Here is a 26,499-nt window from a genome sequence, read left to right as displayed (position 1 = left end):
ATGAGCTGCGAAAGGTATCACATGTTAAAAGGAAGGGCCCCGGAAAGCTCATACTTATGGATCCGAACGTCCGACTTGATGAAGTGGTGCATTCTGATGTTGTTGAAGAGGATGACAGCAATGACCTAGTCATCACACATGTCAGTCCAGCCACACCGGCCATGCAGCAGACAGACATTTACACCCTATCCCGACGTCATGCTGAGCGTGACCCTGGCGACGTGCCACTGGTAGCACCACCAACGCAGTCAAGTAGTACCACAAGTTCAACAAAACCTACAGCTCCCATATTTTCTCCCCAGAGGGGGACTCCATCCAGCTCGACTCCCTCAAGTAAGGTTGCTGCAATAATTGCACAACCCAGTAGATGTCTGCAAGGCTCATCCACCACTGCTTCATCTGGCATTGGCAGCAGTATCACCTCGTGCGGCAAAACCAGAAGTTTCCAGTCCCCAGTTTGGAACTTTTTTAGTGTCCATGAAAAATATGATAACATAGCCGTTTGTTGCATTTGTAAGACTAGCGTTAGCCGTGGTAAGACTGGTACCAACTATGGAACCGGAGGCCAGATAGGTCATCTTGAAAGAAAGCACGCTGTCGAATGGTTTCCGCACCTAGCAAACGTCAAGGGAAAGCGATCCCAAAGGGCAAGTGGCCAAAATATACCCATAGTAGGTGTTTCATCTGAAGATGATGGGGAGGTAGAAGAAGCGTCAGACATGTGTCCGGTTGCACCCAGTACCCCTGGCAGCACCACACCCTCCGTAACACATAGCAGGCACACTGAGAGTCTGGGAGACACACCAATGCGGAAAATGTCAACACTGATCAGAAGTGGGTCGAAGAAGGCATCAGCATCATCCCGTAAATTTGTCCAGCGCACCATTTCAGCCATGTTCTCCTCAGATGCGCAATTTCAACGCAAGCACCCAACTGTACGCCTCTATAACACTAAGCTGGCAAAAATGCTAGCGGTGGACCTTCTCCCTTTTTCGTTTGTCGAAGGTGTGGGTTTCCTTGAACTCGTGGCAACATTGGCCCCTAAATGGAAGGTTCCTAGCCGGTACTATTTTGCCAGGGTTGCTGTTCCAGCACTACACAAAGAGGTGCTTGAGTTGGTGGGGGCAGCTTTGCAGAAGAGTGCTGTTCACACTATACACCTGACAACAGACATGTGGACCAGTTGCCAAGCCCTTGATTACATGTGCATCACTGCACACTGGGTCTCTTTTTCAGGGGTTATAAAACAGATAAATGCAGGTGGTGACTTGATCGAGATTTTTAAGGGTGCTCGTAAACATGCAACATTAGCCATGTTTGGCATGGAGAAAAGTCATACTGCAGTCAACATTTTGGCTGACTTTAACAAAAAGGTCTTGCAATGGCTGCGCCCAAGACATTGCAAGGTTGGTTATGTTTCTACAGATAATGGCAGTAATGTAGTTAAGGCCATGGCGGACGGTTTCTATTTCAGAGTGCCGTGTTTGGCGCACTGTATCAACCTTGTTGTGCAAAATTTTTTGAAAAAGGAACTTGCAGTCGACAAAACACTGACCATCTGCAGAAGAATATGCACACATTTCAACCATTCTTTTAAGGCCCGGAAGGAGCTGAGGCGCAAGCAAAATGAACGTAGAATGCCAGTGAAAGCACTTATCCAGGAGGTGGCAACACGTTGGAACTCAACCTTCTACATGCTTGAGCGTCTGCATGAGCTGTTTCCAGTAGTCAATGAGTATTTCTACAACCTGGGTGGTGATACGACAGAAATGATGCTAGCGGTGGAGCAATGGCAGCCAGTTAAAAGCCTGACAGACATGCTTCGGCCTTTTGAGGTCTTCACGCGTGACGTCAGCAGGGAGGACTGTTCTTTGAGCAAAGCTATCCCACTGTTGCTGAAGCTCGAGCACCAAGTCAAGGTGGTGTCTTCACAATTAGAGGACGTTGGAAAGAACGAAGCACATGAGTTGGCGCAGAGATTATTACAACGCCTAGTTAGCAATGAACGGCTTGTAAATATCAAGAAACAACAGCACTACATTTGTGCTACTATTCTGGATCCACGTTACAAAAAGCCATTGTTTGGCAAAGTAATAATTCCTTTTGAAACATCGGATGTTACAGAGTACAAAGATTGGCTAGCTCAGTCAGCCATTCGTTTTGAAAGAGAGCGGAGGGAAACTGTAGGAGAAGACAGTACTACTAGTGAATCAGCAGGCCATCAGGCGTCCGAAAAAAGCCCTTCTGCATCTGTGCCTGTGGCAGAAGTGAGTGACTTTCCCTCTGAGCCGTTAACCACACCAGCAACCGTATCATCTGCACCAGGCGCATGCGATATGTCTGAAGCGAGTTGGCTAACTCAGCTAGGGTTTCCTGGTCCTAGAAAGGACACAGAAGTGCAAAGTACAGGAATCCGGGAGGACATTCTTTCAATGGTGCAGGCCTATCTGGATGACTCAACAGAGGTCAATATTACTGAGGACCCATTGGCGTATTGGCATGGGAAAAGAAAAATATGGCGAGAGCTCACCAACCTGGCTATCAATTACTTGTCTTGCCCACTCGCAAGCGTGTCCTCAGAACGTGTTTTTAGTTCTGCTGGTGTCATTGTGACTTCCAAAAGGTCCCGCCTCTTGCCCGCAAATGTGGAGCGGCTCACCTTGATAAAGATGAACCAGCACTTCATACCACCAGATTACAGAGTACGAGAATGCACGCAGGAAGAAGAGGACACCGCCCTACCTGAGGAAAGTTCTCCTCAGTTACCAGAAGTAACCCCGACTGATGATTTAGCAGAGTATGAGGACGAGTTCTGCTTCCCTGACAGCGAGTTCTGAAAATGACTCAATCATTCATTAATTGTAAATAGTCCTCCTTATTCACTTTTATTCCTGTGTGTCTGTCTTTCTTTAGCAAGTGCTTCATCACATTCCCAACAAAACTGTAATCAACCAATAAAACAACAAGCCCATCAACAGAACTGTCTTGATTTTGATGCCGCAGCATTCCTCAGGTTCACAACAGTTAGTTGACAAGAACTCAGTCCTGGTCCTCTATCCTGAGTCCTCCTCCTCCAGACTCACCCTATCCATTACCCATAATGCTGATGCCTGGATTCTGCACAATGAAGAAACTTACTTAACGTTGATGAGTCCCCCACTGTGAATTCCAGGTGGAGCCAGCCCTCAAACACAAATTACAGGTAAGATAAGCGTTTGGATGGGAGGTAGTATAATGGAGTATTCGGAGAGGCGAGAGAGTGACAGTGGTACTAGCAGCAAAGTCCTAGGGCTCTTGAATTAACAAACTCTGGGACAGGCATTTACTTTGGAAAACATTTGGCCTATTGCACGTGAACGTGTAGGCGTTATTATTGCTCGCTTGCCTGTCTCAGGGGTGCTGTCTGTGGGGCTTCTAGGTTTTAGGGTTGTGTGAGCACCGCTGCCACATTTCTAATGTTGATTGCTTTTGATTTGCAGAAAATCCACGCCGGGAAACTCCAGTTGTGGCCCTGCTGCAGAACGCTTTAGGACTCTGTGAATTCCAGGTGGAGCCAGCCCTCAAACACAAATTACAGGTAAGATAAGCGTTTGGATGGGAGGTAGTATAATGGAGTATTCGGAGAGGCGTGAGAGTGACAGTGGTACTAGCAGTAAATTTATTTATTTTTTTATTTTTAAAATTTCTAGAGCGCGCAAATACCTTGCGGTGTCTCGGCGCTAGTGTGTACAGATTACATGGTTGTGAGAAGATGTTACTGGTTAAAAAGCCATGTCTTGAGATGTTTTCGAAAGGAAAACAGCGAGGTATGTTCCTTGATCTGAGAAGGAATCTGATTCCACAGTTTGGATGCAGCCACTACAAATCGTCTGTCTCCCCAAGTAACCTTTTTTGTTGGGGGAATTTGGAGCTGTTGGGCTGTGGATGAGCGCAGAGTTCGACTGGGTTTGTAAATTTTGAAGGCGTTTTTGAAGAAGTCGGGGCCATTATTGTTCAAGGCCTTGTAGGTTATACACATGGCCTTGAACTTTATCCTGCTTCTTATGGGTAGCCAGTGAAGCTCTCTGATTATAGGAGAGATAGAGGCGTATTTTGGTATCCCCAGGAGGACCCTTGCAGCAGCATTTTGAACAAGCTGTAGCTTATTCACCACTTGTTCCTGTGCATTGAGTAGTAAGCCATTGCAGTAATCCACCTTGGATAAAACCAGGGAGGACATCAGAGTTTTGCCAGCAGTGGGAGGAAGAAACGGGAGCAGTTTCTTCACCATTCTCAAGGTGAAAAAAGAGGCCGAGACCACGGCGTTAGCATGGCCAAGGAACGTCAGCTTACTATCGAATAGCACGCCCAGGTTTTTCACCTTGGTAACTGGCAGTGGAGGCGTACCCAATTCAGAAGGCCACCAGACCGGAGACCAAGACGGAGTTAGTTCGCCAAAAACCAATACCTCCGTCTTGTCGGAATTTAGCTTTAAGCAGTTCCGATTCATCCATGTACTGATTGCCTTCATGCCTGCCTGAAAATTGGCTGCCACAGCTTCTCCGTTTTTATGTATCTCCAGGATCAGCTGTGTGTCATCGGCGTACGATGTAAGCCCTATGCCGAATGACTTTATTACCCTCGCCAAGTCCGACACATAAATGTTGAAAAGTGTCGGACTTAGCGAGGAGCCCTGGGGGACACCGCGCGGAAGAGAGAAGTCGGGAGAGCTAAAGTTTCCCATCTTCACGGATTGTATCCTGTTGGCCAAGAAGGAGGCAAGCGTTGCTCTTCTTCTAAAGTCCTAGGGCTCTTGAATCAACAAACTCTGTGGCAGGCATTTACTTTGGAAAACATTTGGCCTATTGCACGTGAACGTGTAGGCGTTATTATTGCTCGCTTGCCTGTCTCAGGGGTGCTGTCTGTGGGGCTTCTAGGTTTTAGGGTTGTGTGAGCACCGCTGCCACATTTCTAATGTTGATTGCTTTTGATTTGCAGAAAATCCACGCCGGGAAACTCCAGTTGTGGCCCTGCTGCAGAACGCTTTAGGACTCTGTGAATTCCAGGTGGAGCCAGCCCTCAAACACAAATTACAGGTAAGATAAGCGTTTGGATGGGAGGTAGTATAATGGAGTATTCGGAGAGGCGTGAGAGTGACAGTGGTACTAGCAGTAAAGTCCTAGGGCTCTTGAATTAACAAACTCTGTGACAGGCATTTACTTTGGAAAACATTTGGCCTATTGCACGTGAACGTGTAGGCGTTATTATTGCTCGCTTGCCTGTCTCAGGGGTGCTGTCTGTGGGGCTTCTAGGTTTTAGGGTTGTGTGAGCACCGCTGCCACATTTCTAATGTTGATTGCTTTTGATTTGCAGAAAATCCACGCCGGGAAACTCCAGTTGTGGCCCTGCTGCAGAACGCTTTAGGACTCTGTGAATTCCAGGTGGAGCCAGCCCTCAAACACAAATTACAGGTAAGATAAGCGTTTGGATGGGAGGTAGTATAATGGAGTATTCGGAGAGGCGTGAGAGTGACAGTGGTACTAGCAGTAAAGTCCTAGGGCTCTTGAAATAACAAACTCTGTGACAGGCATTTACTTTGGAAAACATTTGGCCTATTGCACGTGAACCAACACGATGACAGTGTTCAGTTAAATGAAATTACTGCAAAACCACCACCCACCCAGGTCAAAAGTAGTAAAAAAACAGGTATGCTCAGATAAAGTTTGAAAAAGTATATTTATATCCCTAACAAAATAATCTCCCGCAAGACCCTCCCTAACCCCAACAAATAAATAGTCCTTCAAAAGTCCCCAAAAAACCCAACTCCCAATTCCCACCCCCCAAAAGTCTCAAAAAAAGGGGCAAGGGACACTCTAGGGATGCAAGCTGTTAAGTTTGGCCTCCAGGGCATCATGCCTTAGGGCCAGGGCATCATACTTCTCCTGGAAGATGGCTTGATCTAGGCGGAGGCCCTCCACCACATTCTGATATTTGCTCAATTTCTGGACCTCCGCCTCTAGGTCGGACACTCTGCGGAGTGCACGGCGCAAGCGAGCCTTAACAGTACTGCGAGGTGCAGCTCTTGCTGCTCGGCGGTGGCGTCTTCCAGCACGGCTCCGGTTCGCTGGAGCTCTGTGCTTACCGGCAGAACGTGGGGTAACGGAGGAGGATGTAGATGTTGTTAGATTTGATGCACTGGAGTGCGTGTCGTCCCCCTCCAGTTCCACCAGCCGCCGATATTCGGCAACAGTTGCTTCCAGCCTCCGTTGCCGGGCCAGTACAGCCAGCATACTCCTCGTTGGTTTGGAGGTTTTAGTATTGCCAACTATATGAAGAAAGAAAGACATAATCTGTAACGAATGCTCTTTAAGAATATGATTAACACAAAATGATTCAGCAGGAAGTTGTGTCACAGAACAACTAGCAACTAGCCAGGGCAGTACAAAACTATTCAGGCCAGTATCATGGGCGTCCGCAGGGAGGGGCAAGGGGGGGCGCTTGAATCACCATTTCCCTTCCCACAACTCACTTGTATCCTTGGTTTGGTGCTCTTTCATATGAAAGAGATCTGGCAGAAGTGAGTGATTTTTCCTCTGAGCCGTTAACCACACCAGCAACCGTATCATCTGCACCAGGCCCAGGCGATATGTCTGTTTCCCTCCCTCTCTCTCTCTCTCTCTGTCTCCCTCTTTCTGTCTCCCTTTGTCTCCCTCTACCTCGCTGTCTCTCTCTCTCTGTCTCCCTCCCTCACCCTCCCTCTGGCTCCCTCCCTCTCTCTCTCTCCTTCTGTCTTCCTCTCTCTCTGTCTCTGCCTCTATCTGTCTGTCGGTCCCAGCCTGCTGTAATTACCATATTGTAATTTGTCACTGGGCCACCACTGGATACACATCATATCCTATCTAAGAGTCAGATAGTACCATGATCCAGCTTACCTGTACTCGCCACCGCCACCGTCTCCTTCCTCACAGTCTGTACTTCTTGCTCTTGGTCCGACTCCTCTAGCGCCGCCTCCTCCCCAGATTGACCCTCGGACTCTGAGTCAATGATGACCACCACATCCGAGCTGGCCCCGCCACCAGATGTTCCACCTACAAAGTAGATTTAAGAATGTTAGATTACACCACTCCACTAGTATTTGGTCTATGAATGAAAAAATGTGAAAACAACAGAAAAATTAATTGACTGTCTACTCTAGTCTAAAGTAAAAATGTCCCTCCTTCCAGGGAAAGCTGTTGTCTTGCTTCATTTTTTTGTCACAATTGTTGAATGCTTGCTTAATTTTAACACACACTATTTTTCTCTGAACAGACAGAAACTGGACTTCTAAGGACAAGAGGAACATCAACTTCAAACCAGGTGAAAGCTCGGCTCGACCACAAGAAATGTGTTCCAATCCATTACTCATCAACTCAGCACCAAGCACTTTTCCATTTCCAACTAACTTTATTTTAATATATGTGTTTACTTAAACTTTTAATAAAGCTTTTAAACTTGAATAGACTCTGTGGTTTTTAGTCCTCCAGACTAGAGTGACTGAGCGAAAAGTTTTGCAATTTTTGCAAGGAGGAGTCTGTGCTGCTGACACTACCAGGTTTATTTATACAGTGTGCCAAACACGCCACTCTGAAATATTATTACTCTGGTCTTTGGTGTCCATAGTTCGGTTTGTGGAGAATTGTCCCTGCAACAGTAGTATTATTGATTTTGCTCCTATCTAAACACTATTTCGAAACAATTAAATTAGGAATGCTTGGACAACAATAGGTCCTCTATATTTAAATGAACGCTTACTGGGGCCAGCAAAGGAGCACTCGCCACCCTGGCCTGCATCCTCCTCCTTTGGAGCCACTGCTGCATCCGATTTTTCGGTCCGCTTGCCCCTGGGCGGACCTGACGTACAACATGAAAGAAATAACAGAAAACATTGAGGATTGCTGCTTGCCGATGTCCTTGTCAACCAAATCAAACATTTAGAAAGAACAAGAACCTACTATTTCATCCAAAAAGAGGGCTACAAAGGAAGGACTGCACCTGAGCCTCTACTCTAGGGGCAGATTTACAAGCCCCTTGCAGCTCTTTTGCTCCATTCTTGCGTCAATTTTGTGACGCAGCGCCACAACAAGAGAGGCGCCATGGTGTGGCGTATATTAACAACGTGACGCATATGGGAGATGCATCCCATTCTAAAACCCTGCGCCATTAGGGAGCATTCCATCGCAAGGGAGGGCGTTCCTGCGCAGGAACGCATGCTAAAAGTGGCTATGGGGAATATATAAAATTTCAATCAGTCATTTAGGACAATGATGCGTCACTGAAACCCTGCGCCTGCATGAAGCAGACTTACGGCTTGACGCAGCATTGCTGGAGCTGCGCCATCGTTGCAACGCAACTCCATCAATGAGCCGCCTTTACGGCACCGATGCGTAACGCTTCGGTGACGTTTTGGGACCATGGTGTGCCGCATTGTAAATACGGCGCACCATGGGTGGTGCTGGCGTGCCGCACACTTTGCAGGGATGCGCAGGTAATTGCTAATCTGACACTTAGGGGCATACTTACGAGTTCTGACCTGGACACCTCCAGATGTGCACCAGAACAAATGCGTAACGCAAAACTAACCTTGCGTCACGGCAGATGCGCCGCTATTACAATGCGGCAAACCCTGGCGCAAGGGTAGGCAGATGCGTGACGCATCTCGTGACGAAATAGGGGCGCATCTCTAGAGTCGCGTCGCGGGCGCGATGCAACTATAGCAGTGCTCAGGGCTGCCCAATACTCAACATACCACATCAGTCCTTACGCCTGCTTCAAGCAAGCAGGCATAAAGAATTGACATAGCAGCGTCGCGGAAGTGCCTGCGTTAAATCTTGTAGATTTCACGCAGGCACTTTTGCGAGGCACACATCTGCCTGACCGGCACCCCCCACCCCTCCCCCTGCGTGGGAACGCACCCATTGTGGCGCAGGCCCAGGCCTTCACGTGGCGCATCTCCTTAGATGCATCACGTTGTACATGACTCGCAGGGATGCGCCACGTTTACGTCGCTGTGCGTCAGGTAAGGCAGTGTAAACGTGGAACAAGGGGCTTGTAAATCTGCCCCTTTGTGTCTAGCATTACGCAGTTCTGTAAAATACACTCATACATTACTCAGCCCAATTAAATGAACACAAAATAGAAAACAAATAAGCAGTGGCACCGGCACAGAGAAGGAGAACAGTGCACCTGAAATGCACAGAAGATTTTGAAATAGTAATTTACCTCTCCTATCAATGTAATCACCAGCAGCATTATTGCTCTTTGTAAAAAAGTTAAAGCAAACATTTGCAATATAACACAGTCACATAGAGCAGGAGAAAAAACAGAGTAGTGAGTAATGAAAAAATTGCTACTACTACTCACCAAGCCCGGGGACCTCCACTCCCAGCACGTCTAGCAGGTCACGCTCTCGGTCCAGGATGTCGGTCCAGCGGTGGGTGACTTGATTGTAGGTGCGCTGGACCCCCGTGATCTTAAAAAGGGCCCGGCACACCTTCCCCCACCGCTTCTGTCGCTCCTGGCTGTTGGTGTAACCAGCAGCGATCCTGCCGCCTGCCGCGATGGTCCTGGGGAGACGGCGCTGCACATAAAAAACAAGTGCGCCCACCTCCTCAGGGCTGAAGATCTCCCGGGGCACCACCATTTCCGCCCTCAAGCGACCACACGGGAGCCGGGCACGGGCTGCGGTGCCCGTCTTGGGCAGCTTGACAGCTGTCTTGACCATGTTCTGAGCAGGTGTTAGCAGTAAAGAAGAGAAAAAATTAAAAAGAATAAGAGTAGGGAAGAAGGAAATAAAAGTTTAATTAAGTAGTTCAAAAGTAAACAAAAGTAGCCTAAAACACAAAAATATAGATCTAGAAAAATAGAGGGATAGAAAATAAGTTAAATAGATCAAAAAAATATTAAAACAAGCAAAGGATGGCAGAGATATACAGAGGATAGAAACACCATACCCAGACACATAGGAATGAATGAAAAACAAGACGGCGGCCCGATCACGTGCGCGTAAGTAAGTTCGCACGCGATTTCTCTTGCGAACTCGTGCAAACTTGTATTCGCAAGGCGCTCATCGCGCGAGATTACACATAGCGGGCGGAAACGGAAATACGTCACGCAAACAAAATGGCGGCGCCCATACTCAACCTTGGGGTAACTCGCACGAGTTCGCGGCTTCCACGGGCGAGTTCGCACTACGACGCGCCTCGCGAATAGGGCGAAATTACCGAAAAACGAGTTTTGCAAAAGCAAAACGAACGAGCAGGTGCAAAAGTTCGAGCTCATCATTTGTAACCATTTACCTGTAGTGCTTCCTGAAGGGGCCCTCCAGAATCCGGTTGCCTACTTGCAACTATTGTGTGACCCTGCTCTGACAGTCACAGAATAGTTACAAGTATGCCATTGCATCCTGTTAAAAAAAATTATTTACATTGCATTTGCAACAAAAAGGAAAGGGAGCAGACAAGCAGGTGCCAGCCTTCATTAATGTCAGTTGGGGCAGGGCAGGTGTTGTTGTTTGCAAAACTTAAAGCACTTAGCAGGTGTTTGTTCACTCAGTGGTCAATCAGAGGGTGTTGTGATGACACTGAGGGTGGCATGGGTGTGCCAGCCAGAGGGTGGCATGGGTGAACCAGAGTGCCAGTGTTGACAGAGGATGGCAGTGCTTTGCTTTGCCCCAATAATGTACACTGGTGAACTAGAGGGTGATGTGATGACACAGAGGGTGACATGGGTGAGCCAGAGGGTGGCATGGGTGACCAAAGAGAGTGCCAGTGGTGACAGAGGGTGGCAGTGATGAAGAAAGCTTAGCAAACAGGCTGGGCACGTAGAAACAACAAGTTCGCAAAACTGGCGACCCGACAAGTAAGTTCGCAATTTGCGAAATTGTACAAAACCCTCGCAAACTTGCAGAAACCCGTGCGAACACACACACCCCCAAAAAATCCGCAAATCCGTGAGAATTCGCGGATTTCGCGGATTTTCGCAATCCGCGAATACGCAAATCCGCAAATTCGCGGATTGCGAATCCGCAAAATCCGCCCATGCTTAATTTGTATTTACAGCGTTGGTTCGACATACCCTTACAGCTTAACAGAGAACGAATATATAGCAGTAACTCAGATATCTCATATTTTAGGCTCAGGTGTAGTAACCTATAACAAAATATTTTTAGAACAAAGCAATCTTCTTGTTTACAGCTCAAATTACACTTGTATTCAGAGGAGAGACCAAAGTGTAATAAAATACGAATTAGAACCTGTGGCAGTGTCACTAAATTCATTCAGTGTAAGCAGGCAGACGTGTCTGTTAACCTAGCACTCATGGTTCCACTTAAGTGTGAATCCTATGACATCAGGGAACCAGTTCATCTGGTGGTAGTAAATAACAACTTCACAGCTATCAGGATCTCAATGATAAATGTGCCTGTTTTTACATTCAGGTAGAAAATGAATAATTTGGAAGTGAAATGCCAAATCGATTTGAAGTAGATTAAAGCAACTCATGATAGAAAGTTCTCCTACATGCACATCTCTTTTTATAGTGCACTTAATTAGAAATCTTGATAAGCATTCTTAACCTGTGCTCCAAGGACACCTAGGCGTCCGCGACACCTATGCAGGGGTCCTAGACTGCTCATAAAACATAGTAATGTTGGCCAAGTGTATATCAATAAAACTAATAAAACTAAATCCTTTGCCATGATTTGTGGTCATCCTTGGTTGGAGCAGGGTAATTCCATGTTATATCGATGACACAGCCCTTAAATGTGTACCAAATTTTACTCTTGGGGTACCATTTAATGTCTCAAGCACATGGAAACATTTGAGAAAGGTGAGAGTAACTCAATTTGAGCAAGCTATAGCCTCTGTGTTTAAATTCTCTGCAAATGTGGGTTCTATGCCTTTAGACACTGTTACTACTATACATGAAGCCAGACCTGTACCAATAGCCACTCTTGGGAAAGGGGTTTGGAGATACACTGACAACTCCTTGCTCCAAGTTAGCAAAAATATTTGTTTTTGCAGATTATTATTGCTCCTGCCTAATTTCCTCTCTGTGATAGCACATAAGTAATTAGGACTATGGTATGTGGGAGATATTATAAGGTTGGAACCTATTATGTTATGGCTCTCAGGCTAGATCAGAAGCAGTGTTAACACAAACAGTCACCTCAGACTGTATGAATCGTACAGGAGTAAACAAAATTAAAAGACTGCTGTATATTAAAAGGGAGTCACAAGGCATCAATAGAACTGAACTCCTCATTAACCCAATAGGCATCACTCAATCGGCAGGTTTAAAATGAATTACTACAATCTATAGCAGCTGCAAGATATGAGGACGACTTGAGGAAGAGGATGGTGGTGTTATACCTCCCTCTATGTCCAAACTTTGGCAAAGAACCATATTTGTTGAAGGTGACATATCAGCAAAGATTTTATTTAATAAGATTTAGCTCATTTATTTGTGTCCAAGCCCTCTAATGTACATGCTGACCAATACTGGATGCCATGCCCATAGTGACCAACGAATCTGGATATTAAAACCATTGGTGAGATACGTAAGTACTTGAAATTGGAAAGAGGCCATGGGATATTTGTAGTTGGTGCAAACTAACAAGGTATAGGTTGCTATTTATAGGAGTATTGCATCAATCAATCAGCGGTTTGTAAAGCACACTACTCACCCGTGAGGGACTCAAGGCGCTGGGGGAGGGGGATTTCGGGCAGCTCCGGCTCATCCAAAGAGCCAGGTCTTGAGGCTCTTCCTGAATGCTTGCGGTGTGGGGGTTCGCTTGATGCAGAGGGGGAGTTTGTTCCAGGTCTTGGCCGTGGTGTAGGAGAAGGATCTTCCTCCCATTCTGGTTCTGCAGATGCGTGGGATTTCGGCCAGGACAAGGTCAGCAGAGTGGAGGTTCCTCTTGGTGGCTTCTATCTTGAGGTATTGGGGTCCAGTGTTATGGAGGGCTCTGACTGCGGCGTTCTGGACGGTCTGGAGTTTGTGGAGGAGAGATTTGTTGATTCCGGCGTAGAGGGTGTTCCCGTAGTCCAGTCTGCTGGTTATGAGTGTGTGGGTGATGGTCTTTCTGGATTCGGGGGAGGTCCATTTGAAGGTCTTGCGGAGTATGAGGAGGGTGTTGAAGCATGTGGAAGATCCGGTTTTGATCTATCGGTTCATGGTGAGGGAGGATCGAGTATGATGCCGAGGTTGCGGGCATGGTCCGTGGGAGTGGGAGGATTGCTGAGGGCGGGGGCCCACGAGGTGTTGTTCCAAGAGGAGGGTGCGGGCGTTGTCCGTGGGAGTGGGAGGGGGGAGGGGCACCAGGTGTTGCCCCAAGCATCTACTGTAAAATACAAGAGTATAATAGGGAAGTAGAGCAAATTCGATCGCAGGCTCTCCATGCTATCGAGAGTATTTTAAACTGGTATTTTTTTTAAGTATTTTAAAATTGGCACTAATGTATTGTTCTTTGTCTTAATTAATATCAAAATTGTATGCACTATTCATGCACTTTAAGTGATTGTCGATCATTTATCTGATTGGTTGTATTTTATGGAAAGTTCATCTGTTTACATTTTATGATGTGCTTTTATAGTTTGTTTTTAAGCCGAATAAAGCTTTATTGATGAAGATAAAATTTTAATATTTTCTGAAATATGTATTTTTTGCTACCAAAACAAACCAAAAACACTTTCATGACAAGTGGAAAAAGGTCCAAAAACTGAATATGTCATACATCTCAATCTGCACACTTGGACACACTCGAGTATGCAAAATGGGATTTCTTCAGACAACAGTACTTTCAACAAGATTAAACAAATCTAAAGAATAGATTGAACTGCCCAGTTTGCATGACAATATGCGATAATATTTTGGAAGAATTAAGAGGATGTGACAGAACGATTACGATCAGTCAGTCGGATTGGCAGTGAGGATGATAACGCAGTGAGCAAAATATTTCAGCAATGCTTTACTGACATCTAGCGTCAAGTAGAATACTTGCATGCAGATTCTACAGACTATCTATCTTTCAGTCCTCTAAGATAGATACTTCACGACGTAAAATTCATTTAAATATCAGCGATGTAGTGCTGGGAAATGTATATGAAGAAAGTTAGGCATATAGCCATATGGCTAAAATAGCTTTCTTAAAAAACGTATATTCGCTACAATGATCTGATATGTTTGCCTTTCTCATCTTTTTGCGAAATGATAGAAGGAAAAATAAAAAATCTCAGAAGTAACTTTCCCTCTCGGGCTAAAGCTTAAAGGAAACCAGCCAGAGAATAGAGAGGTTAGTCAAATTGTGGCAGTCGTGAGATTGATAAATCATGATGGTTATCCAAGTGCATGAGCTAAAAGCAAAGGCATTTATTTTTAGGGTTTGGAAAAATTGCACATTTTTAAATTTAGAAATATCATAATTCTCACTGGCATAATTAAGATTTCGCGTTGGCCTGATATTTAGGCTTTATTCGAACGAATATAGTTTCGATTGAATATTATGATAAGGAGAAAAACTACTATTTGCACTACTTGAAAGGGACCCAAAAGTAATATGCAGTGCTCAAAATATGCAGGCATTTACAAGAAAAAGGTCTCGAACAAAGACATAGAAATAATTTGCTAAAATATCTCCTCTAGTTTCAACATAAAGCTTCTTTTTGTCTATTCTCAGTCTATTTCACATTGAAACTGGCAAGATGTTACAACCCTGGAAAGCGTTCTGTAAAAAGTAGTGTTCACAAAAGCCCATACCTACTGACTTCTAGGTGCAACTATTTGACAATATATATTTAAAAAACGAACTATTTATGTGAGGCAGTTAACATATAGTCTGCTTGTTTGAAAACATCATTGACCCTGTGAAATAGTGTCATCTAGGTCGGAGGTGTACCAGGTAGGTTCAGCAGTGCTAAGTCGATGCCAGATTTCGGATCCTGCCTATGTATCCGTCAGGAATACCTCTGGTTTAAACCCTACACCTGGGAGAAAGGGAGAGTCTCAAAGCATTCACGGTACTTTCTTAAGTCGGTCCCCAGGCAATAACATTAAACCTGAATCATGGGTCTTTCTTGTATGGTTGTTACATTTGACCTCTCCCCACATCATCTCAGCAGTAATACACAGACCTTTACCCAATATGGCACTTACTGGCTTTGATAATGAAGTTAGTTTTTTGCTGCATGTGAACTGCAAAGGATGTTGCTTACCTTCTGAAAATGAATACAATTATAATACGAAGATGCACTGCAGAGTGTTGCTATATTTGCAAGTCTATGGATAGTTGCATGCGTCTCATTTAATCCAAAATGGTGTTGCAGTAAATTAGGTTTTAAAATACAGACTTCGCCTCCACATCTCATAAGCAAATCATTGTGAGGGTAAAGATGATTTGTTATTGAAACTGAACGGACTTCTAATTACCTGATTTAAGGGCTATATGTTTTTTCTATTCTAGTTAGGTCATTGAAGTTCCTATACGCCTTGAAATAATATATAGGACAATAGTCCCTGTCAAGGGTTCAAGGATTATAATAATACTTAGGGACAGTTAGAGAACATTCAATTTCAACATCTGAATGTACTCTTTCGGACCCTGGTGCTGTTAGGCCAAGACAGTAATAATATTCAAGCACCACTATATGACTCACACATATATCAAGGATGGTGTAGCAATTGTTAACTCATAATCTGCTACTTTTTTGTCAGACTGAAGGGAAGATCATTACCTTCAAAGTGTTCCAAGAAACTCTTGCGAAGAATCTCAAATTCTAGCTGATGCTCTGAGAATTAGAGGAACAAGACACGGTTATGGTGATTTAGTGTTGTCACATGAAATAGTCTGTGGGTTGCCTTGGTAATATGTTCATAAGCACGGTGAACCAGAAGAAGCAAAGTAATCCAGTACTTCCAAAATGGCAACTAAATACTAAAATAACTCCACAGTTTATTTATAACAAAATAACAAAAACTGTATTTTAAAAGAAAAATCCCAAAATACAACATAATAGCAACAGATACATCAAGCAAAAGGTCTACCAAAAGTCCTACAGTTAGAGAAGAGCAATAAGTAGTAATCAAGAGAAGTGCACAACATGTTAAAAATTCAAATGCATCAGGTCATAACCATCATAACACAAACCTTCGAATCTCCCAAAAACATCTAAAAATGTAAACGGAATCCACGTGCATTAAATAACAGAAAAGCTCATTATAACCCCAAAACCTTATAAAGTAAAAAAAAAAAAAAAGGAAATCCGATATTACAAATAATCTGATTAATCCGACAAAGGAACTAGGCCCAAAGTCACAAGGAAATTGAAAAAAGTCAGCAAACGTTTGCTGCTCACAAAGTCAATCATCTGATAAATCAATCCTACCTGAATGCCTAAATGTCAGAAATGCCATCTCTGGAGGACAAAGACAAGTCCGAAGTTAAAGCTCTATTCACCTTCAATTCTACTTATCACTTTTGGATATATTTCATGACTTTGTTCTTAAACAATGTCTCCCTATATTTTGATTATTGTTCTATGTAAAGTGGCATAATACATTTTGCTGCAGGAGTGCTACACACAGCTACAAAAGAAATACAAGTTGAACATTTTGTGTAAATCTCACAAAATGTTATTGTCAGTCCGTATTCAGTTTTCTGCATGAGACCAAGGGGCATGCTTACAATGCCACGCCGGCACTTTTACACTGCCGGGGCATCACTTTTGTGATGCTCTGGAGGCGCAGTGAGCCGGCCTATATTTACAAAGCCAACCCATGCCATCCTGTGTGGCTTTTCATGGCCTTGTATATATGGAGTAAAGCAAAGCATTACTCTGCGTGGGTGTTGCTGTGGGTGTTTCCATGCAGCACCCATGGTTTTTGACAGTGCCCCAGATTTACAACATAGTGTCAATCTGGGGTAGTGTAAAACATAATGCCCACCCTAAGAAGGCGTAATGAGGAGAAATGTTTAAATTTCTTTTTTTTTTCCTCTTTCCACGTGTGCCACATTCTGCAGGAAAACACTCCTTTGACGGTTTTTGTGCAGTAAGGCATCCCTTCCTGCATAAAAAAAATCATTCCAACAACACAGACACCCTTGCACCATGGTGAGAGGGTGCCTGCAATGGCGCTTGGCTGCAATTTGTTCGTCCGCGATGACAGAAAGGGCAGGAATGCGCTGTATCGTGTCATTCCTGCGTAGGGCAGCTTAGCTAAAACGCTTGCAGCACAACTGCAGGACTTGGCCTTTTTGGCTAAAGTTCCCTAAACTTTTTGCTTTCCACCTAGACCGTTTGTCTGATATAGGTTTGCCAATTTAGATCCTTTGGGTACTTTGCCACTGCTGATCAGTGTCAAAGTACAAGAGTTCCCTATATAAAGTGTGATGGAAATTGGTTGGCCATGATTGGTATGTTTGCCTTACTAGTAAAGTCCCTAGTGATGTGCACTCTGTGTGCCAGGGCTAGTAATACAAAGGCGTGCGGAGAAGGGAACTCAGGCCTGCAGTGTAGGCCCTGCGCACAGTTTGCTAAGTTAGTATGTTGTCCTTACAAGTGCAACCACTTGTCAGGCATTACTTTCCTTTTGCAAACACATTGCATACACATTGGGCACCCCTGTGGTAGGTCCCAGGTAATCCCTGGGTGGCATGCAGTGTAGGTAAAAGGCAGGACATATACAAAGGTGTGTGTTATGTCCTGACAGTGAAAAACACTCCATTTCGTTTTTCACTGCTGAAAGGCCATCCAGCCCATGGCACAGAATGGGGGAGGGTGGGTGTTTCCTGTAAGTTGTTAATGGAGAGGTGATGTTTAGTATGTGTGAACTCACAGTGTCATAACACATCTTTCTGTGAAGGTGGTTTGGTCACTGTGTGTTCAAAAAACCACTCTTTTAGAAAGTGGCAGATTTTTTTGCTAAAGGCATTTCTGTGTGTCTCTGCTGAAATGTGTATTGACTTCTGAATCTGAGAGGTGAGAGAGCTGGAAGAGGTCTTGACCCAGGGAGGGGCTGAGAAGGCACCAGGCTGCCCTGCACCTGGAGAGTAGCATGAGGAGAAGCCCGGGAGGTGAAAAGGCTTGGGCTGGTGCTATAAACCAATTGACCCATCTCCTGCTGAGTGATTAAGGAGCCAGACCCCCAGTATCAAAGGAAGATAGGTGACACTGGAGGGAGACACCTAGAACTGATTTAGGTAAGGGGTTAGGGACCCCTGAGCACATACGAACTTCAAAGACATTAAAGGGGATAACTATGAGAGCTGAAACCCCTGAACGTTGGACCCATTCTGTGGTCAAGAAGAACCTCTGCTAAAGAAGGAGCAACTGAAGAGACTGCTGTGGAAATATTAATCCTTGCTTCATGATCTGGGGCTGGTCTGCAGTTTGCTGTTCTAACCAATGGAGAGACTGTTGGGACTGTGCTTGGAGGCACTGGGTCCCCCTACTTGAAGAAGAATATGCTTTGTGCTGTGTCTTGTTACCCCAATGGCCCGAAGTGAACTGGCTCCCAGTTTGGACACACAGGAGCATAAAAGTTTGTGGAGAAGTCCGAAGCAACGTGGTGTGCATGGGCTTTTGCAGCTTGAGACCCTCAGAAGTTGTGCCTTGTGATCGTGGGCACGCTGGAGTAAACTGAGGATCGGATGCACAGAGTGCGTGTCATGGTGCAGGCCAAGGCATTGGTGAGGAGCGCCTGGTCATTGTGTGCACCGAGTGAAGAAGTGAGTCTCGGACACCCAGAGTGCGTGTCGTGGTGCAGCCAGGGCATTGGTGAAGAGCGCCTGGTCATTGTGTGCACCGGGAGAAGAGGTGAGACTCGGACGCACAGGGTGGTATCGAGGTGCAAGCAGAGGCGGTGGTGAAGAGCACCGGGTCATTGTGAGCACCAGTGAAGAGGTGAGTCTCGGACGTGCAGAGTGCATGTTAAGGCGCAACCAGTTACGCTGGTAAGGAGTGCCTGGGTAGTGTGTGCACCAAATTTGAAGTAAGTCTCCACAGTGCTGAGGGTGGGTCTCACGCCGGAAGGAGGGCCACGTCATTGGGCCCTCGGAGTGAAACAGCAGCGGCCTGGACTGGCAGCCTCTGAGGAACTGAGCTGCCGGCCCGAGCTCGCCGTACCCAATGACGGAGTTCTGGATCAAGGCCCAAATCGCTGAAGGAGGAGAGGAGAGTGGGGTCACGCCGACCAGGCAACGTGGATCACCACCTGGGGTGGGGTGCGGGCCCGGAGGGACACTCTCGCGGCCTCTTGCATCAGTCAGCTGCGCGAGCCTGTTGCTTCAGTTCAGATCTAGGCCTGTGCTGGCCCAAGGAGGGGCAGTACTGGGGCCAGAGTGAGAAGCGGTACTTTTGTGTCATCATTGATCCATACTGGGGGCACTGTTAACGGAGCACCTAAACTGTCATATTACACTTTGCAGTATTGCTGATAACGAACTATGGAACTGTCGTATGATGCCTGACCTCATTTGTGCCTGAAGAACTATATGCTTGGTGCGCTACGCACTGCGTTATTTTTCCCTTACAGAGTACGTGATTGTAATGTAGCGCATTGCATTATTTCTTCATTGTACAGTACCTGATTATAATGTGGGGCAGTGCATTATTTCTTCATTGCACAGTACATGATTGTAGCGTGACGCATTGCTTTGTTTCTTCCTGGCACAGGGCATGCTGGTAATGATACGCATTGCATTATTTCTTCTATCGCAAAGTACGTGGCTGTGGCACTACGTATGGCATTTTTCTCTGTTGCACAGTACATATCGTTAATCATTGCAGTATTTCTTTTGATCGTGTGTGATTCTAGCCATACGACTTGCCTAACCTTTTAAAAATGGATAGAAGTGAGTTAACTGTTGGTTAGAAGCGGTGTTTGGGATTAGAACCTACCAACCAACCAGAAAGAATACTACCCATTCTTATACGTTGATTTTGTATTGTGTGGTCATATCGTATAACTTCTAATATAAAGATTATACTCATTGTATAAAAACTTGTGTGGAGTCTATTTGTGTTGACATCATTGGGTTGCTGTGAGTGTGGTTGCACATATTGTACACACGTGCCTTGGAGATAAGCCTGGCTGCTCGTGCCAGGCTACTAAGGGGGTGAGCAGGGCTATCTCAGACGGTGTCCTTACTTAGCCCAACGTTGAAACGAGGGGGTCAGGGACTCCCGCCTCCAGCATTTGGTGGCGGCGGTGAGGGGTAAGGACCCCCACTTCCAATATTTGGCGGCAGAGAGGTGGGATTCGATCCTAATATAAATTAAACACGTATGTGCAAAATCACTCACAGTAATTGGTGTTCATCATAATTTGATTGCAGACCACGACGCAACAACATATTGTTTTTGATTTGGTAGTTCTGTTGTTGAGTAACCTTTAATCCACACATCATGTCTCAGGGGGAGAGCCAGATAACCGGTGAGGCTTTGGCTGCAGAATTAGAGTTTGACATTGAGGCACTGTCTACCTACAAGGTTGATCAGTTGAGGAAATTCTGCAGAGCTTTGGGATGTCCCATGAAGTGTAGCGTAGCACCAATAAGGATAAGCTGCAGGTGGCCTTGAGGGCCTGGTGGGTAGTCAAAGAGGCTCAGGAGACGGGTGATGGAGATGTGGATGAGGAGGACCCAAGGAATGGATTTAGTTCACAGGATTTGCCAGTGGAGGGACCAGCCACAGGGGCTGGTAGTAGCCATTCAGGGAGGAGTTTTTCACCAGAGGAGTTGGAGGAAAATCAAAGGGTCAGACTGCATGATTAGGTGGTGTTAAAACTTAAAGCTCAAGCAGAGGAGAACAGGAATGCTCTCGCATTGGAAGAGATACAGATTTTCTTCCCTCATGAGTTAAGCATGAGGGAACTGGACATTAAGGGTAGAGAAGCAGAGTCCAGTGTGATTGGTGGCAGCGCACAGCCAGTGCCAAGTGTGGATGAGTGTAAGTGTGCACTGGAAGATTGGGTAGTGGTTAGCATGGCTAATGATTTCGAGGGGTTATCCAATCTGGCCCCAGGGGAACCTAGGCTCAGAAATTATTTTTCAGGATTGCGCCACCCTGGGTTAAGGTGTGGGCTCTTTGATTCCCGGGTGCCTGCATGAGAACCGGACAGGACAAAAAACCTTTTAAAAAAATCCCTCCCCCTCTTTTATCTCACATGTATTCGTCTTATATATAGTGTACTGTTCATATCACTAAATCACTACATGTCACTTTTTTCACAACGGTCACGTATTGTTCCTTGCTGCAATTGAGTTTGTAATTGTGACAGCCATTAGTATTTGATACTCATTTAGAATATACTACTGATTCCTATTTTGGTGTGTGTTTTAACTTTCATGAAACATTGTTTTATGTATTGTAAATAAGTATTTGCTTTCTGTATTTAGAATCAGTACTCTAAGCAATTGTACACATCCCAACAGAACCATTTGTTTTGTTTAATGGTAACATGATATCATCAATTAAACAGAACCCCATTTATAACTTACTTAAAGCTTGTTTTTTTTTGCCATAGGGATCAGAAAACGCACATATTGCAAAATGCATTACCATTTATGTTTCTAATGATTTCCTGCTAATACGTTTTCTTTGCAGCTCACAGACCTGTGTTAAGTTAAAATAAACATTTGCTTTATTAGAAGATTAAGAAATGAAGTCATTTTAAATAAGATTTGAACTGCGCTGTGGTAAAGATGTATCTGTCGCCACAAAGAAGACAGCCAGCTCGCATGATGGCGGACATGGTAGAATGCTGATTTTCCATTGGACGGAGACTCAAACTGCTTTTGCAACTTTGAATTACAGCCTTTGAAACAAGTTCCTAGATTAGGATATTCCGATTCGGATGCAGGAGATTCAGATTTTGTTGGAGAATCAGCTGTAGATGACAGGAGTTGTTGGACTTGGCCCTTATTGCATGGTCATCCATGAACTTTTTTTGCCTTCCTCCTGAATTTGTTTCTGACCTTTTGTTGATGGTTTTATGGCTCTGGGCACTTTACACTGCTGATCAAGTGCATATGCTCTCTATTGTAAATTGTTGTAATGCATTAGTGACTCCATTATTGGCTATTTGATTACTTGTCAGACCCTAGTACAGTGCACCATGGTCTGTAAATCAAATGCTGCTGGTAGCTTTGCAGCACTGGTAGTGCCACCCACAGAAGCAGCTGTAAAATGTGACCTAGGCCTGCCATTGAAGAGCCTGTGTGCAGCCTGGGGCAACCATGTCGGATTGGCAAGTGCACCCACTTGCCAGTCCCTAAACCTTCCCTTTTCTACATGTTTGTCACCCCTAAGGTAGGCCCAAGGTACCCCAAGGGCAGGGTGCATTGTATCTAAAAGGTAGGACATGCCCTGATGTGTGTGGCATGTCCTAATAGTGAATTACAGCCAATTTTGTTTTTCACTGTTGCAAGGCTACCTGCTCCCATAGGCCAGAATGTGCAGATTGATTATTACATTTTATAATCCTAACTGGCTCAGGGAAGTAGGTAGAAATTAGAGTTTAGCATGCCTGAACTCGGAATGATAAAATGCATATTTTAGTGAAATTGGGTTTAACATTCTATGTTTTAGAAAGTAGGTATTTTCTTGCCTAACCATCCAGCCTACCTCTGTTGGGATGTGTATTCCATGTCTGGTCTGTTTGTGACAGGGGCTGGGGTGGCTCCAGGAGGCAGGGTGAGTCAGCAGTAGGCTGAATATACCTATCTTCATTGGGAGTGGTGGGAGGAGTAGCACCTGGGCCTTAATAGGGCTGTGCCTGCCTTCCACAATGCTGGCTCCACCTCCTGTGGTGTGTCTGATGACCCTGGCCCACACTGACAAAGGAAGACATTGTGCACTGGCAGAATGCACCCAAAACTGGTTTGAACTAGGTACAGTCTGCCTTCGAAGACAAAGGATTTTTGTGTATAGGGCCCCCCGCCCTGGGCAGCGCACCCAAACCCACAGACCACGCACGCAACCTGGGCTTCATCCTGGACTCCTCCCTCTCCATGACCAGACAAGTCAACGCCGTCTCCTCGTCGTGCTTCAACATCCTGCGCATGCTACGTAAGATCTTCCGATGGATCCCCACCGAGACCAGGAAGACGGTCACCCAGGCCCTCGTCACCAGCCGTCTGGACTACGGCAACTCCCTCTACGCCGGAACAACCGCCAAACTCCAGAAGAGACTCCAGCGGATCCAGAACACCTCAGCACGACTCATCCTGGACATCCCCCGCCGCAGCTACATCTCCGGACACCTGAGAGACCTGCACTGGCTCCCGGTCAACAAGAGAATCACCTTCCGGCTCCTCACCCACGCACACAAAGCCCTACACAACCAAGGCCCAGGATACCTCAACAGCCGCCTCAACTTCTACGCTCCCAAATGCCAGCTTCGATCGACCAGCCACGCCCTCGCCGCCGTCCCCCGCATCCGAAGAGCCACCACAGGAGGAAGGTCCTTCTCCTACCTGGCCGCCAAGACTTGGAACTCCCTTCCGACCCACCTCCGCCTGACCCAAGACCACCTCGCCTTCAGGAAGCAGCTCAAGACCTGGCTGTTCGAGCAGTAGCGGACCCCCTCCCCCCAGCGCCTTGAGACCCTCCGGGTGAGTAGTGCGCTATATAAATGCTTTGATTGATTGATTGTATAAATAGGGGGACCCAGACCCCAGAACTGTAGATTCTGGGAATCAGACAAACCTTTGCTGAGGAGAAGAACCAGATAAACTGAAGGTGGAGACTACCCCTGTGCTGTGCTGTTTGGGGGTTGGCCTGCAGTGGTTGCTTCATTGCCAAAGAAAGGAGAAAAAGGACTAAGTGTGCTTTCATCATCTTGAAAAAGAATCTCCAAGGGTTTAAACTGTGCTTGCCTCCTGTCTGAAGTATCAGGGATACATGACGTCACCCCCAGCTTCTCCCTGAGTTCCCTTGCTGGGAATTGAAGTGCCTGCTGTTGTGCTTGGCCTTCTAAGAGACTGCGTGTCGCTGGGAGCTGGAAGCGCGACTCAACGAAGAAGAAGCGTGTCGCCGCTGCAACAGTTGTCGTCGCATCGCCGAGGAAGCCTGCCGCCTCTGATGCTATCACCATCACTGAAATGCATCGCATCACCGGAGAAGCGTGCCGCCGCCGCAGAGGTCGCCGTCACATCACCGGAGAAGCATGTCGCAGGGCCTCCATGGCTCAGAAGCTCATGGAGTCACTGCACAGCCGTTGGACATGCACGCATCGCATCTACATTGTCGCACCATAACCAAGACGCCATTTTGTCACATCGCACCAGAGTGTCATCGCATCGGATCACAGTAAGAAACTGGCGAGTCAACTCCCCACACAGTAAGGAAGAGAGCCACAACTCCCCTGCGCAGCAGTAATGAACCAATGCATCCACTCCCCTGAGTGTAAGGAACGGCGCATCAACTTCCCTGCGACCCTTTAGTTTGTTTTGCATTACGCATCCCAGGTACTTTGAGAGTAAAGTGTTGCATTTACAATATAAAGTGAACTAAGCTATTTCTACCATTTTAAGTCTATTTTTGATTAAAGTATTGTGGATTTTTGTCATTTGGTCTTGGGTTAAGTCTAGTAAAGATTACTTATTTTTGAAAATTGGTGTGGTGTCCATTTGTAGTATTTTCACTGTATTACTGTATGTGTTCACAAATGATTTACACACTGCCTCTGAGATAATCCTGTCTGCTTGTGCCAAGCTACCGAGGGGATGAGCAGGGGTTATTTTGGAAGTGTAGTCTCTTACCCTGACTAGAAGCAAGGGTCCCTATTTGGTCAAAGGTACCTACCTCTGATAACTAGAGACCCCAGTTCTAACAGGAGTATAGAGTCAAGAGAGGGGAGGCAGATCAGCTGGGAGGATCAGATCAGATGGAGCTGGAGGGATTTAGTGCAAGAGGAGATGGGAGGCAAATCACCTGAGATTCGAAGGATAAACAACAGGCTGTGTTCTTTTGATATTTATGAAAACCCAAGCTTTATGCTTCTACTAATTTTCATTTGCCAAGGCTCATTTGTCCTATGCTTTACTTCTCTTCATGGGAAATTATGCAATATTAATTATTGATTTTTCACTTCTTGCTATTCTTACTCTTGCCTTTATCTTTTTTAGCTCCTCATGGGTTCTGACTAGCATCATTTGCACCTCATTTCCTAGAACATGGATTTGTCCTTAATGGAATGCACTGTATGCACATATAATAGGATCTGCACTACCTATTTTTTATTCCTTACCCTGATTGATATTTGACTAATGAATAAAGGACCAGAAGAATCTAAAAACTCTAATTGGAATATAAAACCTTTAAAAACCACTCACAAACTAACATTGACTGAACATTAAAATATTGGAAATTGATGATTATATTTGAAATGCATTTGATTATAGTTCCATTCAGACACAGTGGCCAAGACCCATTGGCCCGAGGATGGAGGAACCCCAAAATTGGAGGCCTTTGCTATACGATCTTTGGGTGGGCACTGGTCATCGATTGGGCCCCCAAAGTTCAAGCACTAGCAGTGTCTGGTGGCAGAAATTTGCTTTACGCTCTGAATGGAGCTATAAAATAAATCTCAAATCTTACTTAAAAGTTCTGATTTCTGAGTCCAATGCATAGAACTTGAAGACTGGCAAAGCGGTATTAGAAAACGATACAGGAAGGCGGTTGCTTTTGAAAGTGTTATTATTAATGAGGTAATTGTGTTTGTGGTAATTATGTTTGCGGTAATTGCCTTGGGTTAGATTGCTGTATTAAGAGTTTGAATGCATGAGTGAGGGGCAAAGAGATAGGAAAGGAGAGATTGACGTTTTCATACTCATCCAGGCTTAAAGATGCCAGGATAATACACTTTTTCTTTACTTGTTTGCAGGCTTCTAGGTGCAGTGTGAGAGGTACCATCACCTACATCAGTAACATAGTTGTTTGAGATGTGTTTGTGATTGGCTAATATTGATTGGTGTTAGTGGAACCTAATTGTACATAGGGTGAAGCTGCATTGATTAGGGTGATTTCATGCTGGTTGAGATTTTAATTGCGGTTATGGAAAATACTCTTGAGTGATTGTAATACTGTTATTTCCTTTGGTAAAGCAAACAAGAAGGTATTTAAGAAGCTATTTTATAGTGTTGTGGGAAGGGCAGGAAAAAGTGTGAAGGAGAATAATTGCTGCGAGAAGAGAGATCGTCCTTCATAGTGTTTTGCGCAGGGTTTGGTCGTTGGTGTATTGGTAAGCTGTGATTGGTTGATGGTGTCGTATGGTGATGTACTGTGATAGGTCAGTTGTGTGATTGCCATATTGAGATTGGTTAGAAGTTTTCAAGAATGTAAACTGTAGTAGGATTGGAGAAAAGAAATCTGACGTTTACAGAACAGAATTAAAGCATTGCGTTGAATTTGGAGGGATGAAATGGTTTAAAGGCTTTCGGAATATTTTTGGCAGTGATGGGAAGAGACATCACCCGAAGGTACG

The 26,499-nt window shown here is 45.4% G+C and overlaps 1 pseudogene; it reads left to right on the top strand.

Annotated features, from left to right (window-relative positions):
• Positions 1–25,546, top strand: part of LOC144752509 (uncharacterized) — a 31,184-nt pseudogene extending 5,638 nt beyond the window's left edge.
• Positions 25,547–26,499: the final 953 nt, after the last annotated feature.

This window comes from Lissotriton helveticus, chromosome 5_1 (genome assembly GCF_964261635.1).
Source record: "Lissotriton helveticus chromosome 5_1, aLisHel1.1, whole genome shotgun sequence".
In the NCBI taxonomy this organism is placed as follows: Eukaryota; Metazoa; Chordata; class Amphibia; order Caudata; family Salamandridae; genus Lissotriton; species Lissotriton helveticus.
This window is presented reverse-complemented; position numbering and strand designations above follow the sequence as displayed.